The 19,827-nt window shown below is 49.4% G+C and overlaps 1 long non-coding RNA gene across 1 annotated transcript in view; it reads right to left on the reverse strand.

The window, feature by feature from the left end:
- Positions 1–3,717: 3,717 nt before the first annotated feature.
- Positions 3,718–19,827, reverse strand: part of LOC119972924 — a 152,437-nt gene continuing 136,327 nt past the window's right edge. The window contains exons 2-3 of the long non-coding RNA XR_005462174.1: positions 8,469–8,634; positions 3,718–4,558 (exon numbers count right to left, since the gene is read on the reverse strand). This is a non-coding gene — a long non-coding RNA (uncharacterized LOC119972924). The remainder of the gene's footprint in view (positions 4,559–8,468; positions 8,635–19,827) is intronic.

The following is a 19,827-nucleotide window of genomic DNA, read 5'->3' on the forward strand; positions in this document are numbered from 1 at the left end:
TAGATCCCCACAGACATTATTTTTTTTTTTTTTTTTTATAAATGTTTTTATTCAGTTTTCGTATTTTATATTGAACAAATTACAAATTGTTAGGAGAGAGAAAAAAAAAAACAAACAAAAACAAACACGCAAAAATTAACATACATATTTACAGGTAAGCATCTTCGTAGTAGTAACTGCGCCCCCCCCCCCCCCCCCCCCCCCCTCAACATGTTTATTTAGCTTGGTTTTGGGCCTTAGCTAGCCATCGAACCCCCGTAACGAACCTGTAGCCCCCCCCCCTCCCGCTACCTTCCCCCGACTATTCTTCCTCTTGTACATTGGCCACAAATAGGTCCCGGAACAGTTGCATGAATGGCTCCCACGTTCTGTGGAAGCCGTCGTCCGACCCTCGGATGGCAAATTTGATTTTCTCCATTTGGAGAGATTCCGAGAGGTCGGACAGCCAGTCCGCAGCTCTGGGCGGTGCTGCTGACCGCCAGCCAAACAGGATTCTACGGCGGGCGATCAGGGAGGCAAAGGCAAGGGCATCCGCCCTCCTCCCCAGGAATAGATCTGGCTGTTCTGAAACCCCGAAGACCGCCACTATCGGGCATGGCTCCACCCTCACTCCCACCACTTTGGACATTACCTCGAAGAAGGCTGTCCAGTACTCCACGAGTCTGGGGCAGGACCAGAACATGTGGGCGTGGTTGGCCGGGCCTCTTTGGCACCGTTCACATCTGTCTTCCACCTCCGGGAAGAACCTACTCATACGGGTTCTTGTTAAGTGGGCTCTATGTACCACTTTTAGTTGCGTCAGGCTGAGCCTTGCGCACGTGGAGGTGGAGTTGACCCTATGCAGTGCTTCGCTCCAGAGTCCCCACCCGATCTCCATCCCCAGGTCGTCCTCCCATTTCCTCCTTGTTGCGTCCAGTACGGTGTCGTCCCTATCTACCAGTCGGTCATACATGTCACTACAGTTCCCTTTCTCTAGGATACTTGCGTCCAGTAGGTCTTCCAGTAGTGTCTGTCGTGGCGGTTGTGGGTACGTCCTTGTCTCCTTTCGTAGGAAGTTTTTGAGCTGCAGGTACCGTAGCTCGTTCCCCCCAGCTAGCTGAAATTTCTCTGTCAGTTCGTCCAGTGTTGCGATCCTGTCGTCCGTGTATAGGTCCCTGACTGTCAGTGTCCCCCCGTCCTGCCTCCACCTTTTGAAGGTGGCGTCGGTCAGTGCTGGTTTGAACCTATGGTTGTTGCAGATGGGAGCCCTGTTCGACATTTTGGTCAGGCCAAGTTGCTGCCGCAGTTGGTTCCAGGATTGGAGGGTGGCTGTCACCACTGGGCTGCTGGAGTGTTTTTTGGGTGGGGATGGGAGTGCTGCCGTGGCGAGGGCCCGGAGGGAGGTTCCCATGCAGGAGGCCTCCTCCCCACAGACATTATAACACTATTCTAAGCTTCTAGTAATAAAACCAAGGATTCTATATACTTATTTCAACTTGTGCTGCCACCTCCAAAGACCTGTGAACACACAATGGCATGTTCCTGCAGTCCCTTTAAAATTCAACCATTGAGTTCATATTGTTTCCTCCCATTTTGTCCACTGAAGCATATTACTTCACATGTTATGTGATAATCTATGATAATCTATGATTAATCTCGGACAAAGGTTCGGCACAACATCGTGGGCCGAAGGGCCTGTTCTGTGCTGTATTTTTCTATGTTTTTCTATGTATTTGTGTTAACTTTCATCTGCCTCATGTCTGTCCATTTCATCAGTCTGTACATTCTCCTGAGGTGTGTTACTAACCACGGGTGGAAGTTTCCATTCCGGTGATTAAGTGCGGTGAAGGTGGGAAAGTCTATGTGATTCCCGTTAGGCAGCAGGTTGTATTTTTCCACCTGATGTTCCGGTTCTCGGCTCATTAATTATGCATCGGTGAGGAGCTCGTCGAATCTCGTGGTGGGGTGGGCAGGGAATCGTGCACCCTGCCATTACCTCATGGGGTCAAAGATCCTGGCTCCATACATAAATCGCACCAATGCAGACATTCACTCACTGCAGGCCAAATGTGGTGTAGACATCTGCTTCATCATGACACCCAATGTAACCAAGCACTCAGCTCCCACGGTTCAGCAAGGGATTCTCCTGCCAACAGGCCATCCAGGGAAGCTGTGAGGTCCTCTTTCCAAAGAATAGAAGCAGGAAGTCCTCCCACCTCACCATGCTGACCTGTGAGGAAGTTGCCAAGGAGATCAGCACCCGTGACCAACGAAAAAGGATCCCCTTGCCTTGCAGGAAAAGAATGAACGATGCATGTCTGCCAGCCACTTTAAGCTCAACATCTCCTGTAAGATCCTGCACAAACGGCATCTTAATCCCTTACTGAGAATGGGTCAGCAGACACAACAGGCATGCAAACTTCTGAAATTCTCTTTCATCCATAATGCTCACAATTAATCAATCTGTCCACAACAGACAGGAGAGAGCGAAGACAGGAGGTGTTACCCTTAAACTATGGACACACTTATCTCATGAGGAGCAGATAGCTGAGTTCATTGACAAGGACAGAGATCCTTCCTGCATGGGAGGTGAGATTAGCCTCCCCCAACAAGCCAGTGAGTATCCATCCAGTATAAATCAGCCACATGCGGACAATGACTGTGAGTGATCTATAGTATAGGAGCTTGCCTAGTCAAGTACTAATGATCTCTTCCCTTTATTCCAGCTACCAGCAAGTAAAGGTGGAGGAAGGCCACCAGAAAGCACCTCAGCCCCAGCTTCAGCCTCTAGAGCACCACTCCTAGGGCCAGCCTCTTCCAGGTTTGTGTTTGGACCTGCATTGATGTAACCAGGAGTGCACACCAGCAGTGTCTTGGCAAGAGGGAGATGGGCACTTCAGCCTCCCTCTAGGTGCCCCTGAGAAGAGCCCTCAGCCACTCAAAGGGAGGAGAAGCACCAGCCAGACACCCCGGGGCCATCGACTCAGGGTATTCCAGTAGTGTTTTGCCATTCCAATTCTCCTCTGCCGGTAATCTCATCGGCTCTAGCTGAGGAAGGTGCACCTGTACCAGATCAAGAAATCCTCAGCAGCCCAGAGCCCTCAGTCACTGGACCACTAGAGGATGTCCACCAAATACATCTCAACAGGCCATAGCGTTCCGCAGGATGCCACCATCGCTGCTGCGGATGTCAGGGCTCCATCTAGACACAGTGGAGGCCACACTTGGAATATTGTGTGCAGTTTTGGTCTCCTTATCTGAGGAAGGTTGCTCTTGGTCTAGAGGGAGGGCAGAGGAAGTTTATCATTCCTGGAATGGCAGGAGTGACGTATGAGGAGAAATTGAGATGTTTAGGTTGTATTGACTGGGGTTCAGAAGAATGAGGGGATCTTATAGAAACATATAAAATTCTAACAGGACTAGACAGAGTAGCAAAAAGGATGTTCCCGATGGGTTATGGTCCAGGGTTTCGAAAACTCCAAGGTATATCATGGAGTTCACCTGACCTCCAACTGTTTATTAATTTTGGTTATGTGGAGAACACGGGCCTACTTTTCAGCTGTTATTCAACAGAGGCCTTAAGCACTTTCAATAAAAAACAAAGTTTATTCTACGAATTTAGTTTACATTTTTATAAACACACACAGTAGGCATTCTTATCAACTACAAACATAAATACCCCACACAGCTACAGTACTCAATATATAATCCTTAATAAATTTCCCCCATAAACTGTTCCAATTTAATAACACGATCCCATAAAAGAGCAGGTTTGAATTTCTTCCAGAAAACAATTATTTATTTTCAAGTTATCAAGTAATCTGGAAACAGCTTTTAAAATGCACAAAGAGAGAGAGGACAAGACTTTTCTGTCTGAATTCAGCAGCCAAATATGAAAACAGAAGCAAAAACTCAGAGCCACAGCCCTGCTCCACTCACACAATGACATCACTGGAGCCATGTGATAAGACAAAACATTTCTTAAAGGGACACTTCCATTACAGATGATGGGGGTCTCCAGGACCAGGGGTCATAATCTGAAGATATGGGGTACATCATTTAGGACTGAGATCAGGAGAAAGTTCTTCACCCAAAGAGAAGTCAGCCTGTGGAATTCTCTGTCACAGAAAGCAGTTGAGGCCAAAATATTGAATGTTCTCAAGAGCAGTTATATCTAGCATTTGGGGTGAAGGACATCAAAGGATATGTGGCGAAAGGCAGGATCAGACTATTGCATTGAATGATCAGCCATGATCATAATGAATGGTGGAACAAACTCGAAGGGCAGAATGGCCTCCTCCTATTTTCAATCTTTCTAGAGTTGGGAAAACTAAGAAATTTTGAATGCACACTGGTTGCTTGGGTATTAATTTGTGAAGGGAATAGATGAATAAATGGGGAGAATTCATATGTATTTACAACATTATATTTCTGAATTGAGAGAGTCGACACATATTCCTGTCCAGCCATTTTTACCCAGAAGCCTTGAAGTAGATACATGGGCAGCATGAGCTGACAGCATTGCTTACAACAGGTATTGAATAGACGTTGTCTGTATTATGCGTAAGTTCTCTTGACACTATGGAAGGATAAGAAAAAATTGTAAAGCAATTTTCAAAGTAATTTTAAAATCTTTTATGATGGTATTGACTGTCCTTATCTACTCAGAAGACATTCTTAAATTTCACTTCAGCAAATTAGAAAAACAGTCTTTAAACAGTATATGCCACTATTAGAAGTTTAAAATCAATTCTATAAAAATAGAAATAATTGGAGCTATATGCTTTGAAGTATCCAGCTGTGAAACTAACCACAATGTTTATAAGCATCTAGCTATGATTGCCAGCTCCTGGACCACATCAAAGACAGTTAAGTGCTTTCTGCAGATAAAAATAGGCAATGAGCATTTAAAGCACTTCACTTTCACAGCTGGGTACTTCAAAACCACTGACACCTGAATGAAACAAAGCAGACAGGCGTGTGTTGGAACTATCAATCACATAGAATCATAGAATCCCTACAGTGCAGAAGGAAGCCATTCAGCCCATTGAGTCTGCACCGATCCTTTGAAAGAGCACCCTGTCTGGGCTCACTTCTCATCCCCATAACCCACCTAACCTTTAGACAGTAAGGGACAATTTAGCATGGCCAATCCACCTAACCTAGTGTAAGGAATTTCACAGATATATAAATGAAAGACTTGCAGATCAAAGATTTGAGTGGCTTTAAACCTAGCTTACTGGTTTTCTCTTTCCAGGAACTGACAGGTGCCGCTTCCTCTGCCTGCGCTAGCAGGTGTGTTGCACAGGTGAGTTTTAAAGCAGTGTTGTTTTTCACTGACACCTCCTGGTCTGCTCTATAGCTTCAGGTTGGGGTCCCTCTTATGGGGGCTTCAATACAGGGGACTCTCTTATAGGGGGTCTCTAGTGGGTTTCTCTCTTATAGGGGGTCTCTAGTGGGTTTCTCTCTTATGGGGCTCTCTAGTGTGGGTATCAGTAATTGGAGCATTTCTGGTGAAGATCTCTCTTATGGGGGGGGTGTCTAGTGGGGGTCTCTGTAATTGGGGAGTCTCTGTAATTGTGGGGTCTCTTTAATTGTGGGGCCTCTGGTGGGGAGGTGGTGGGGTGTCTGGTAGGGATGAGGTGAGCAGGATTTGCATTGTGGGGGAGGGTACCCTACGATGGACTTTGGGGTCAACTCCCTTAAAGCGTTACCCCCTTGTTCCACCGCGAGGTCCATCGCGTCAGGGCCACGTTTGTAAACGCCTGCACCAATTCTCACCCATGCGATTCCTGGTCCAGAGGACCAGAGAATCATGCAGGCTTAGAGAATATGGTGCCTGGCCCGTTAATAGGATGCAAATGGGACTTAATGACCCATTTGCCTCCTCCCTTTGATATGAGGCATGAAACTCGATCCTGTCTCCATTGGGGGCTGGAACATTGGAATGGGATTGGCATACATTTTTGCTCACGCTGGATTCTCTGCCCAATTGCAACTTCCTTTCCGGCATTGCAAAACAAAGAATCCAGTCTGGTGCCTTTATATCTGGAAGACTGTTTTCAATGGGACTCAGTACTCGGTCCCTCGCTTTTTTGTCATAAATATCAATGATTTAATGGGAAACGTATTGGTCTGTGATGAAGAAGTTTGCGGATGATACAAAAAGTGGCTGTGTGGATAATAGTGAGGATGAAAGCTGTAGGGCTGGATTCTCTGCAGGCGGGATCGTCCGTTTCTCTGGCAGCGCACTCACGCCAGCGAGTTTTCCGGCACAGGATCCCACTGCCAGGACGGAGGATCCCGCTGCCGGCAGGAGGACGCCACACCCGTTTTTGGGTGCGGCAGGATGGAGAATCCTGCTGTAGACCGAGGGAAGATATCAATGACTGGTCAGGCCAACAGGAAAGTAGCAAATGGAATTCAATCCAGGGAAAAGTGAGGAAGTCCAACAAGGCAAGGGAATGCATAATAAATGGTAGGATACTGAGAAATACAGAGGAGGCATGGAATGCATGTGCACAGATTTCTGAATGTAGCAGGACAGTTAGAGAAGCTGGTTAGGAAGGTATTTAAGGTATTTTCCTTTATTAATCAAAGCATAGGAAGAAGAGCAGGGAGGCTATGCTCGAATAGTATAAAATACTAGTTGGACCACAGCTAGAATACTGAATACAGTTTGGGTCACCTCATTATAAGAAGGATGCGGTCACGCTTGAGTGGGTAAAAAAGAGATTTACGAGTTGCCAGGAATGAGGAAGATTGGATAGGCTGGGATCTGAAACTAAAAAGAAAATGCTGGAAAATCTCAACAGGTCTGGCAGCATCTGAATGGAGAGAAAAGAGCTAGCGTTTCAAGTCCAGATGACACTTGTCAAAGCTAAAGGCAGAGAAAGTGGGAGATATTTATACTGTGGAGTGAGAATGAAGATAAGTCATAGGCACATAAACCCAGGAAAACCGGGTGCTAATAGCCACAGAAAGCAAGGGGAGGGACAACAGAGTGCTGATGGCAGTCCTAGAGAGAACAAAAGGTGTGAAAGGTCAAACAGCAGAGAAACTAACATCAGATGTTAGATGTGGGGGGGGGGGGGGGGGGGAGATGGAAGCTAAGGGGAGAAAACATAAGGAAAAGTGGATAAGATGGGGGGGGTTGGTTAATATATATTAAGAAAGACAAGAGAGAGAGAAATGGTAAAAGACAGTTAAAATGAAATTGGATGAAAACAAAGGGGTCGAGGTGGGGTAGAGCTAATCATCTGAAGTTGTTGAATTCGATGTTCAGGCCGGAAGGCTGTAGTGTGCCTAACCGGAAGATGAGATGTTGTTCCTCCAGTTTGCATTGAGCTTCACTGGAAAATTGCAGCAGGCCAAGGACAGATATGTGGGCATGGGAGCAGGGTCTTGTGTTAAAATGGCAATCAACGGGAAGGTCAGGGTCCTGAATGCGCACAGACCGAAGATGCTCAGCAAAGCGATCACCCAGTCTGCGTTTGGTCTCTCTGATATAGAGACCACATTGGTGATCTGGGATTGTTTTTTGTTTGAAACAGATGAGGCTGAGGGGAGATTTAATTGAGTTGTGCGAAATTATGAGGCGCCTAAATAGAATGGATAGTGAGGACCTATTTCCCTTGGAAGAGAGGACAGTAGCCAAGGAGAATAGATTTTAAATATTTGGTAGAATCATTAGAGAGGAGTTGAGGCGAGTTTTGTTCACCCTGAGAGTGGTGGGATTTGGAGCTTGACAGGATGGTAAAGGCAGAAACCCAGTGAAGATTTTAAAAATGCTTGAATACACCTGGTGTGCATAACCTTCAGAATGATGGACCCAGCCCTGGAAAGTAGGTTTAAGCTGGATAGTTTTTTTCTGGCCGGCACCGAAGCAATAGGTTGAATGGCCTCCTTCTGTGCCATGAATTCTCGATGTTTGTTTCAGAAGCAGGCTCATATTAACACTGCAATGATGTTACTGTGACAATCCCCTAATCCTAACACTCCGGCGTCTATTCGGGTACACTGAGGGAGAATTCAGAATGTCCAATTCACCGAACTAGACGTTTTTCGGGACTTATGGGAGGAAACCGGAGCACCCAGTGGAAACCCACGCAGACAGAGAGAATGTGCAGACTCCGCACAGACAGTGACCCAAGCGGGAATCGAACCTGGGACCCTGGTGCTGTGAAGAAATAGCGCTAACCACTGTGCTACCATACCACCCATAAGCCTGCTGACCTTGATATCCAAATTTCCGGTACACATCGTGCAAATCAAGAACTGAATTGGGAAAGTAACTGGAGTTGTGGAAGGAACAGGCTTGATCAAGATAAAGGGCCCGTTCTCACCTGTGCAGTATTTTGTTAAGGGACCTGCACTTATAGCTGTAATGTGAGAAAAGGCCAATTCTTCCACTAAATAATCTCTGTTTCATTCTTCCCCATAAAATTTCCTTTCATAACTCCTCCATCCCAATCCATACTCAATTATACCTGGCGACTGGTTTGAAGACCGATAGCTTTGTTGAATCATCATCATCATCATGGTTGCCCAAGGATCCGGAAAGAGATGCCACAGCAACTGGATCTTCCTCAGTTTGTTCTTATTCTCCATTTTGTTTGATCCAGAAGACCACGTCATTCCTTGAACACTAGCTGACTTAAATTAGAAGATAAATAAAACGTATGGTTAATACTTTCACTCCTCTGCCTTTGCCAGCAGGAGACTCAATGGCTAGAACCACCAATGAAGTATTCATAAAAGGACACAGTGAAACAACCATTCAGGATTTTTGGCCAAAAAGATAAAGCCATGCATTTATATAGCACCTTTTGTTACCACCCAAAGAACAACATTGCGGGTGCGATTCAATCAAAGCATTTCTGTGTCCGGTTTTGGGCACGTTAAGTGGATTGTTTCTTGGCACCTGCCCCGTTGAGGCCACACTTACACCATTTCCTACACTAGCGAGCTCAGCTCTGGACCCCCTCATTTCACCCAATTTACCTCTTCCAGGGTCCTCAAGTCCCCACTTACCCCACCTCTTATGGGCTTGACCTGGCACGGGCCACCTGAACATCTTGGCAGCGCCAGGATGAAAGTGCCAGGCTGGTATTGCCATAGGTCAGTGGGAATGCCAGGGTACAACTCTGCCAAATGCCCAATAACCTGGGGGTCTCTGAGGGCTGGAATACCCCCCAGGTGCCGTTATGACTGGTCCACGTTTGTGTGGACCAGTACTAAACGACAGCCTGGTGAGATTTCCCAGGTGCGGCCAGTGAATACAGGGCCCCGGGAGAATCTGGCGAACACACATTTAAATGAGCCTAAGGCTGATTTAAATATGCATATCTGGATCTCGCCCAGCAAGAACGAGATCCAGATCGCGATGACTCAAGGCTCCGTTTAATCTGGTGAGTGTAATCTGTTGCAGTTGCAGTCACAACCTTCACTGCAGTTGATGCCCAATCCTCACCTGGGGGCGGAATTCTCCGACCCCCCGCAGGGTCGGGGAATCACCCGGGGCCTTCGTAAATCCAGACCCCGCCGTGGCCGGAATTCTCCATCACCCGGGAATCGGTGGGGGTGGGAATCGCGCCCCGCCGGTCGGCGGGCCCCCCGCGGCGATTCTCTGGCCCGCGATGGGCCGAAGTCCCGCCGCTGTCAGGCCTCTCCCGCCGACGTGGTTTAAACCACCTCTGGTGCCGGCGGGAGCAGGTGGTGCGAGCGGATCCCCGGGGTCCTGAGGGGGGGGGGACGCGGGGTGATCGGACCCTGGGGGGGTGCCCCCACGGTGGCCTGGCCCGCGATCGGGGCCCACCGATCGGCGGGCGGACCTGTGCCGTGGGGGCACTCTTTTTCTTCTGCCGCCGCCATGGTCTCCACCATGGCGGAGGCGGAAGAGACCCCCTCCACCGCGCACGCGCCGGTGGTGACGTCAGCGGCCGCTGACGCTCCGGCGCATGCGCGGGCTCACGCCGACCGGCGAAGGCCTTTCGGCCAGCCCCGACGCCAGTCGGTGTGGCGGAAAAGGCTGTTGCCGCCAGTCGGCGGAGCGGGAGCCACTCCGGCACGGGCCTAGCCCCTAAGATGTGGAGAATTCCACACCTTTGGGGAGGCCCGACGTCGGAGTGATTGGCGCCACTCCGCTACGCCGGGACCCCCCGCCCCGCCGGGTAGGGGAGAATACCGTCAGAGCGTGTAATGGAAACTTGATCATGCGCTTGCGTTTAACAACTATTCCATCAGAAAATTGTGAACGGGGAGTGTCTGACATTTCATTCACATTATTCATTTATTTCCAGAGGAATCACCCTCAGTACATGCCTTACCAGGCTATTAGATCTCTCAGCCAATGTAAAACTTTAAGATGGACGCAAAGGACCCTATTGGAACCATAAGGGTGCTGCATACAAACGACTATAATTTCTAGACATGAAGTAACTAGTATTTGTATCTATCAAAATAATTGCAGTGCTTCTCAGTTTCTGTTTCCAGTGTGGTCTTTATTTTTGGGCCTTACAGAGGAAGATTTTGAAAGTTTCATGATGGTTAAAAAATAATCAATCAGTTACTGGCAACCCCAAGAACATTCAAGCCCAACGGGAAACAAGGAGAACAAATCAAGGTATTAGTAGGACTAGAATATTATATCTGAATGACTAAGAGTTGCATTTCCCTTCAGATGCATTCAGGGTACTTTTTCACCTTGCATTCCAGTCGAAGCTTAGAGAAATAAGTGGCCCACTTTATTTGGCTTGATCTAGAGAAGGTGCTTAAGATTATTCCAGGGCGATCAAAGCGACCATCAGGGCGACCATTGCTCTGAGCCCACAGATCATTCTGTGCTGGCCGAGCCAGTCGTCCGTGTAGACAGGGAAACTATTCCCACAAGGGTCAAGCAATCCAGCTTCCATGAAGAAATCATTTTAATGTCCAGCACTGATGTGAGAACATAAGAACTAGGAGCAGGAGTAGGCCAGCTGGCTATTCGAGCCTGCTCCACTATTCAATGAGATCATGGCTGATCTTTTGTGGACTCAGCTCCACTTTCCCGCCCGAACACCATAACCCTTTATTCCTTTATGCTGCAAAAAACTATCAATGAAGGAACCTGAACTGCTTCACTGGGCAAGGAATTCCATAGATTCACAACCCTTTGGGCAAAGAAGTTCCCCCTAAACTCAGTCCTAAATCTACTTCCCCCTTATTTTGAGGCTATTCCCCCTAGTTCTGCTTTCAGCCGCCAGTGGAAACAACCTGCCCGCATCTATCCTATCAATTCCCTTCATAATTTTATACATTTCTATAAGATCCCCCCGCATCCTTCTAAATTCCAGCGAGTACAGTCCCAGTCTACTCAACCTCTTCTTGTAATCCAACCCCCTCAACTCTGGGATTAACCTAGTGAATCTCCTCTGCACACCCTCCAGTGCCAGTACGTCCTTTCTCAGGTAAGGAGACCAAAGCTGAACATACTATTTCAGGTGTGGCCTCACAAACACTTTATACAATGGCAGCATAACCTCCCTAGTCTTAAACTCCATCCCTCTAGCAATGAAGGACAAAACTCCATAGAACATAGAACATTACAGCGCAGTACAGGCCCTTTTGCCCTCCATGTTGCGCCGACCTGTTAAACCCCTCTAAAGCCCATCTACACTATTCCCTTCTCGTCCATATGTCTATCCAACGGCCATTTGAAAAGCCCTTAGTGTTGGCGAGTCCACTACTGTTGTAGGCAGGGCATTCCACGCCCCTACTATTCTCTGAGTAAAGAACCTACCTCTGGCATCTGATCTATATCTGTCTCCCCTCAATTTAAACCTATGTCCCCTCGTGCTAGACATCACCATCCAAGGGAAAAGGCTCTCACTGTCCACCCTATCTAATCCTCTGATCACCTTGTATGCCTCAATTAAGTCACCTCTTAACCTTCTTCTCTCTAACGAAAACAGCCTTAAGTTCCTCAGCCTTCCCTCATAAGATCTTCCCTCCATACCAGGCAACATCCTGGTAAATCTCCTCTGCACTCTTTCCAATGCTTCCACATCCTTCCTATAATGCGGCGACCAGAACTCCACGCAATACTGTGGAGGGTTCTTGGCAATGTGGAGGAGCAGAGAGATCTTGGGGTCTATGTTCATAGTTCTTTGAAAGTTGCCACTCAAGTGGATAGAGCTGTGAAGAAGGCCTATGGTGTGCTAGCGTTCATTAGCAGAGGGATTGAATTTAAGAGCCGTGAGGTGATGATGCAGCTGTACAAAACCTTGGTCAGGCCACATTTGGAGTACTGTGTGCAGTTCTGGTCATCTCATTTTAGGAAGGATGTGGAAACTTTGGAAAAGGTGCAAAGGAGATTTACCAGGATGTTGCCTGGAATGGAGAGTAGGTCATACGAGGAAAGGTTGAGGGTGCTAGGCCTTTTCTCATTAGAACGGAGAAGGATGAGGGGCGACTTGATAGAGGTTTATAAGATGATCAGGGGAATAGATAGAGTAGACAGTCAGAGACTTTTTCCCCGGGTGGAACACACCATTACAAGGGGACATAAATTTAAGATAAATGGTGGCAGATATAGAGGGGATGTCAGAGGTAGGTTCTTTACCCAGAGAGTAGTGGGGGCATGGAATGCACTGCCTGTGGTAGTAGTTGAGTCGGAAAAGTTAGGGACCTTCAAGCGGCTATTGGATAGGTACTTGGATTAGGGTAGAATAATGGAGTGTAGGTTAACTTCTTAAGGGCAGCACGGTAGCATTGTGGATAGCACAATTGCTTCACAGCTCCAGGGTCCCAAGTTCGATTTCGACTTGGGTCACTGTCTGTGTGGAGTCTGCACATCCTCCCCGTGACTGCGTGGGTTTCCTCCGGGTACTCCGGTTTCCTCCCACAGTCCAAAGATGTGCAGGTTGGGTGGATTGGCCATGAAAAATTGTCCAAAATTCTATGATTAACCTAGGACAAAAGTTCGGCGCAACATCGTGGGCCGAAGGGCCTGTTCTGTGCTGTATTTCTCTATCTATCTATCTACTCCAAATGCGGCCGTACCAGAGTTTTGTACAACTGCAACATGACCTCATGGCTCCGAAACTCAATCCCCCTACCAATAAAAGCTAACACACCGTACGCCTTCTTAACAACCCTATCAACCTGGATGGCAACTTTCAGGGATCTATGTACCTGGATGCCGAGATCTCTCTGTTCATCTACACTACCAAGAATCTTACCATTAGCCCAGTACTCTGTCTTCCTGTTATTACTTCCAGAATGAATCACCTCACACTTTTCTGCATTAAACTCCAATTGTCACCTCTCAGCCCAGCTCTGCAGCTTATCTATGTCCCTCTGTAACTTGCAACATCCTTCAGCACTGTCCACAACTCCACCAACTTTAGTGTCATCTGCAAATTTACTCACCCATCCTTCTACGCCCTCCTCCAGGTCATTTATAAAAATGACAAACAGCAGTGGCCCCAAAACAGATCCTTGTGGTACACCACTAGTAACTGAACTCCAGGCTGAACATTTCCCATCAACCACCACCCTTTGTCTTCTTCCAGCTAGCCAATTTCTGATCCAAACTGCTAAATCACCCTGAATCCCATGCCTCCTTATTTTATGCAATAGCCTACCATGGGGAACCTTATCAAATGCTTTACTGAAATCCATATACACCACATCAACTGCTTTACCCTCGTCCACCTGTTTGGTCACCTTCGCAAAGGACTCAATAAGGTTTGTGAGGCATGACCTACCCTTCACAAAACCGTGTTGACTATCCCTAATCAAATTATTCCTTTCCAGATGATGATTAATCCTATCTCTTATAAACCTTTCCAAGACTTTGCCCACAACAGAAGTAAGGCTCACTGGTCTATAGTTACCGGAGTTGTCTCTACTCCCCTTCTTGAACAAGGGGACAACATTTGCTATCCTCCAGTCTTCTGGCACTATTCCAGTAGACAATGATGACATAAAGATCAAAGCCAAAGGCTCAGCTATCTCCTCCCTAGCTTCCCAGAGAATCCTCGGATAAATCCCATCTGGCCCTGGGGATTTATCTATTTTCACACTTTCCAGAATTGAAACCTCCTCCTTATGAACCTCAAGTCCTTCTAGTCTAGTAGCATGTATCTCAGTATTCTCCTCGACAACATTGTCTTTTTCCTGTGTGAATACTGACGAAAAATATTCATTCAGCACTCATGGAGCAAGGGGAGGGTGGAATGTCCTGGAGCGGGGGCTGCAGTGGGGTGCGCCGGGGGAAGGGAGGGTGGTGCCGGTGCAGAGGGGGTGTGTGTGTGGAACCAGCTGGTGCCAGGTCCCTGAGGAAGACTGTGTCTTGGCGGCCATCGGGGTACGCTACGTAAGCGTACTGCGGGTTGGCGTGGAGTAGCTGTACCCTCTCAACCAATGGGTCCGCCTTGTGGAGTCGCACGTGCTTGCGGAGGAGAACGGGTCCTGGAGCTGCCAGCCATGTTGGGAGCGAAACCCTGGAGGTGGACTTCCTGGGGAAGGCAAAGAGACGTTCATGGGGGCTTTCGTTAGTCGCGGTGCACAGGAGTGACCGAATGGAGTAAAGTGCGTCAGGGAGGACCGCCTGCCAGCGGGAGGCCGGGAGATTTCTGGACTGTAGGGCCAGCTGGACCATCCCATTCTCCCGCTCCACCTGCCCGTTTCCCCTCGGGTTGTAGCTGGTCGTTCTGCTCGAGGCAAAGTCCATGTTGAGCAGGCACTGATGCAGCTCATCGCTCATAAATGAGGATCCCCGGTCGCTGTGGACGTAGTCGGGGAAACCGAACAGAGCAAAGGTGGTGTTGAGGGCTTTGATGACGGTGGCAGATGTCATATCAGGGCATGGGGCGGCAAAGGGGAATTGGGAATATTCGTCGACCACACTGAGGAAGTACGTGTTTCGGTCGGTGGAGGGGAGGGGCCCTTTGAAGTCCACGCTGAGGCGTTCAAAGGGGCGGGAGGCCTTCATCAGGCGCACGCGGTCTGGCCGGTAGAAGTGCGGATTACACTCCTCGCAGACCTGCCGGTCTCTGGTGATAGCCCTGACTTCCTCAATGGAGTAGGGCAGATTGCGGGCCTTAATGAAGTGGTAAAAATGGGTGACTCCTGGGTGACAGAGATTGTCGTGCAAGGTTCGGAGTCGGTCCACCTGTGCGCTGGCACATGTACCTCAGGATAGGGGGGCTCGTTGAGCTTACCGGGGCGACACAAAATCTCGTAATTGTAGTTGGAGAGCTCGATCCTCCACCTCAAGATTTTATCGTTTTTGATCTTGCCCCACAGTGTATTGTTGAACATGAAGGCTACCGACCATTGGTCAGTGAGGAGAGTGAATCTCCTGCTGGCCAGGTAATGCCTCCAATGTCGCGCAACTTCAACGATCACTTGGGCCTCCTTTTCGACGGAGGACTGCCGAATTTCGGAGGCATGGAGGGTGCAGGAAATGAATGCCACGGCCCTGCCTGCCTGGTTGAGGGTGGCAGCCAGAGCGACGTCTGATGCATCGCTCTCAACTAGGAAGGGGAGCGTCTCGTCAACCGCGTGCATCCCGGCCTTGGCGATGTCGGCCTTGATACGGTCGAAGGCCTGATGAGTCTCGACCGTCAGTGGGAAAACGGTGGATTGAGTGAGTGGGAGGGCCTTGTCCGTATAGTTTGGGACCCACTGGGCGTAATACGAAAAGAACCCCACGCATCGTTTGAGGGCCTTGGGGCAGTGGGGGAGGGGAAGTTCCATGAGGGGGCGCGTATGATCGGGGTCGGGCCCTAGAACTCCATTCTGAACCACAGAGTCGAGGATGGCTAATCGGTTTGTGCTAAACACACACTTCTCCTTGTTGTAAATGACGTTGAGGAGAGTGTCGGTGTGAGGAATTTGGAAAGGTTAGCGTCGTGGTCCTGCTGGTCGTCGCCGCAGATGGTTGCGTTGTCCAGGTACGAGAAAGTGGCCCGCAGTCCGTACCAGTCAACCATTTGGTCCATCTCCCGTTGGAACACAGAGTTGGTGACGCCGAAGGGAACCCTAAGGAAATGGTAAAGGCGGCCGTCTGCTTCGAACGCAGTCTATGGGCGGTCCACCTTATGGATGGGGAGCTGGTGGTAGGCAGATTTCAGGTCCACTGTTGAGAAGACCCATTATTGTGCAATCTGATTGACCATATCAGATATGCATGGGAATGGGTACGCGTTGAGCTGCGTGTACCGGTTGATGGTCTGACTGTAGTCAACAACTATCCTGTTTTTCTCCCCGGTTTTCACCACTACCACTTGGGCTCTCCAGGGGCTGTTGCTGACCTCGATGATACCTTCCCGCAGCAGTCGCTGGACCTCAGACCTGATGAAGGTCCTGTCCTGGGCACTGTCCATCTGCTCCTGGTGGCGACGGGTTTGCAATCCGGGGTTAGGTTTTCAAAAAGGAAAGGCGGGTCGACCTGAAGGGTTGCGAGGCTGCAAACAGTAAGGGGAGGTAAGGGCCCTCCAAATTTCAGGGTTAGGCTCTGGACATTGTACTGGAAGTCCAGGCCGAGTAGCAAAGCAGCGCAGAGGTTGGGGAGGATGTAGAGGCGGAAACCGCTGAACTCTACACCCTGGACAATGAGGGTGGCACTGCAGCACCCCCGGATCACCATGGAGTGGGATCCGGAGGCCAGGGAGATTCTCTGGTTAGCGGGGTGTGCCGCGAGGGAGCAGCGCCTTACCGTATCGGAGTGGATGAAGCTCTCAGTGCTCCTGGAGTCCAGAAGGCAGGATATCTCGTGCCCGTCGACCTTCACCTTTGTCGAAGCAGTCACGATGTTGTGCAGTCGAGACTGGCCAATCGTGACCGAGGTGAGATGCGGCTGGTCGGCGGTGGTTGCAGGCAATGAGCGGCCTGATGAGGTGCCCGACGGGCAGGGGTCCTGAGACGAGTAAGATGGCGGCACCTACGGGCCGCACGTGTCCCGGGGCAGGCAAGATGGCGGCGCCCATTGGTCCTGAGCCACAGGCCGCAGGTGTTGTGAGTAGAGCAAGATGGCGGCGCCCATGGGCCACATGTGGCCCGAGGAGGGAAAGATGGCGGCACCCACTGGCCGCACGTGAGGGTGCCGGGACTACAGCAGCGATTGCGCGGGCCTGGCACACTGCAGCGACATGTCCCTTCTGCCACAGACCTTGCAGAGCACGCTCCGCGCCGGGCAGCGCTGCCGGGGTGTTTTGACTGTCCACAGAAGTAGCATTAGGGTCCTGCGGGGTTGATTGGCTGACACGCGGCGCAGGCGTGGGGTTGGCTGGGGTGGTCGCTGATGGGGTCCATGATGGGGTGGCCGTCGGCAGGGTCGACGATGCACAGGGGGGTGGGTCGCGCGGTCGGGGGCATAGGCCTGTATGTTGCGTGAAGGGACCGTAAGCGAGAGTGCTAGTATTTTGGTCATCGCGTGGTCAAGCGTGGCCCCTTCTAAGAGGCGCTGGCGGATGTAGTCAGACCCTATGCCCGTAACGAACGCGTCTCTCATCAGCAGGTTCGAATGTTCAGTGGCCGAAGCGGCCTGGCAGTCATAGTGTCTAACTAGGGCGAGCAGGGCATGCCAGAAATCTTCCACAGACTCACCGGGAAGTTGGTGCCGCTTGAGTAGGAGATGCCTGGCATAGATTTTGTTAGTCCGCTGAGCGTAATTCTCCTTCAGTAGCGCCATGGCTTCTGCGTAGGTCGGCGCGTCCTGGACGAGGGGAAAAACGTTGGAGCTCAGCCGCATGTACAGAATCTGGAGCTTCTGTGCTTCTGGGATTGTGTCTGGCGCAGACCTGATGTACGCTTCAAAACAGGTTAGCCAATGTTCGAAGTCCTTTTTGCCGTTGTCTGCTTGAGGATGCAGCTGCAGACGATCTGGCTTGATGCGGAGGTCCATCTCTGAAAAATCTCTGTGTAATAAATTGATGCACTATCAATTACGACGAGACGAGAGTGGAATGTAATCGAGCCTTTATTACACAGAGATGTGTGGCCTCCTACAGCAGCTGACAAAATGGCTGCTGTACGGAGAGCACACATATTTATACTCCGCCTATTGGGCGGAGCCAGCAGGCAGGGATCTACCACCGTACCTGTAGTACAGGGGCCTTACCGTAAAACACATATATACAGTATAATACATCAATGGTGACTACCGCAGGAGGCACGGTGGCACAATGGTTAGCACTGCTGCTAAAAGCTGCTGCGAGCAGCTTCAAGGACCCGGGTTCAATTCCAGCTTTGGCTGACTGCTTGAGTTTCCTCCGGGTGCTCTGGTCTCCTCCCACAGTCTAAAGATGAACAGATTAGGTGCATTGGCATGCTAAATTGCCCCTTAGTGTCCAAAGATGTGCAGGTTAGGTCGGCTTACGAGAAAAGGGCGAGGGAGTGGGCCTAGAGGGTCAGTGCAGATTCGATGGGTTGAATGACCTCCTTCTGCACTGCAGGAAATCTATGCTTCTATCCCAAATGCACCATCCCATTCACCATCTCAACCACTATCTTAACCTTTGACCTGCCTTTTGCCATCGCCACCCTTTATATGTCAACAATTCTCGTCCTCTCCCTCACTCGGCTGCAGACATAAAAACCAATATCAAATGCACAATTGCAATTACTGTAAGTGGAGGTGCCCGTCCTTCTCTCCACCTCCTGTATCAAGGTTTCCAGTGCAGCAGAGAATGTTAGTACGTGCTTTCTTCCACTTCCAGATAGTTCAGTTGACAAACTATAATTATTACCACTTAGAGCAATTGCAATGCACCTCCCGTTTAATAGGTGCAGCCTGCCTTTCAAGGCCTCTGGCCACTGCCCATATCAGATCCCCTTTTGATTTGTGGATCCAAAGAGCAGTACGATGGCACTGACTCTGCATAACAATCAGTAAAATCATGACTTTAAAATGCTACCTGAATCACTGTCAATGGGTGTAGGTGGGTTAAGTGCAAGCAATAATCCCAGACCCATTTTCAGAAGTTAGCCAATTTAACTGTAATCTCTTCTTTTCGCTGGGAGCCGGTTTAGCCCACTTGGCTAGACAGCTGGTTTGTGATGCAGACCAAGGCCAGCGGTGTGGATTCAATTCCTGTACTGGCTGAGGTTATTCATGAAGGCCCTGTCTTCACAACCTTGCCTCTCGTGTGTGATGTGGCGACCCTCAGGTTAAATCACCACCAGTCAGCTCTCCCCCTCAAAGAGGAAAGCAGCTGATGGTCATCTGGAATATGGTGACTTTACCTTTACCTAATCTCTTCTCTTTCTTAAACTTTCTTTGCAGCCATCTTGATGGATGCACAGCCGCCCCTCTCTGCCATCCCTTTGTCAACCTGGAGCCTCCCTCCATCAACCTTAACCAGCTCCTGATATCCCTTTATCACCTCATGATACACTCTTCTTTTCAAAGTAAATGTACCAATCATATGGCAAGGACTGGTGAAACAATAATGTGGGTTCTTTATTTGAATGTAAGACTATTTACAGAGAGAGTTAAGTGGGAGACTATGGGTAGCACATTTGCCTTCAGCTGCTGTCACTTGTAGATGGAGCACAAATCATGGGACGACCACATCAGATCTTGTCAAGATGGGGTGTATGGGGTGTAGTGATTGACAGTAGTCAATGATATGCTACATGTACCTCATATTACAGCACCTCGAAGACACTTGTCCTGTTTCCCCTCCAGCTGAAGATGCCTGACTTAAATTTGGCATCTCTTCTCTGACTGTTGAGATTTCACAAATGGACCCCACCCTGCAGGCCAGAACCTGCCTCTCCTTAGATATCTCATCTTCTTCTTCTTCCATGGCTGTACTGCTATTTGAGGACCTGGCCATAACCACTCTCTCCCCT

This window comes from Scyliorhinus canicula, chromosome 10 (genome assembly GCF_902713615.1).
Source record: "Scyliorhinus canicula chromosome 10, sScyCan1.1, whole genome shotgun sequence".
Lineage (NCBI taxonomy): Eukaryota > Metazoa > Chordata > Chondrichthyes > Carcharhiniformes > Scyliorhinidae > Scyliorhinus > Scyliorhinus canicula.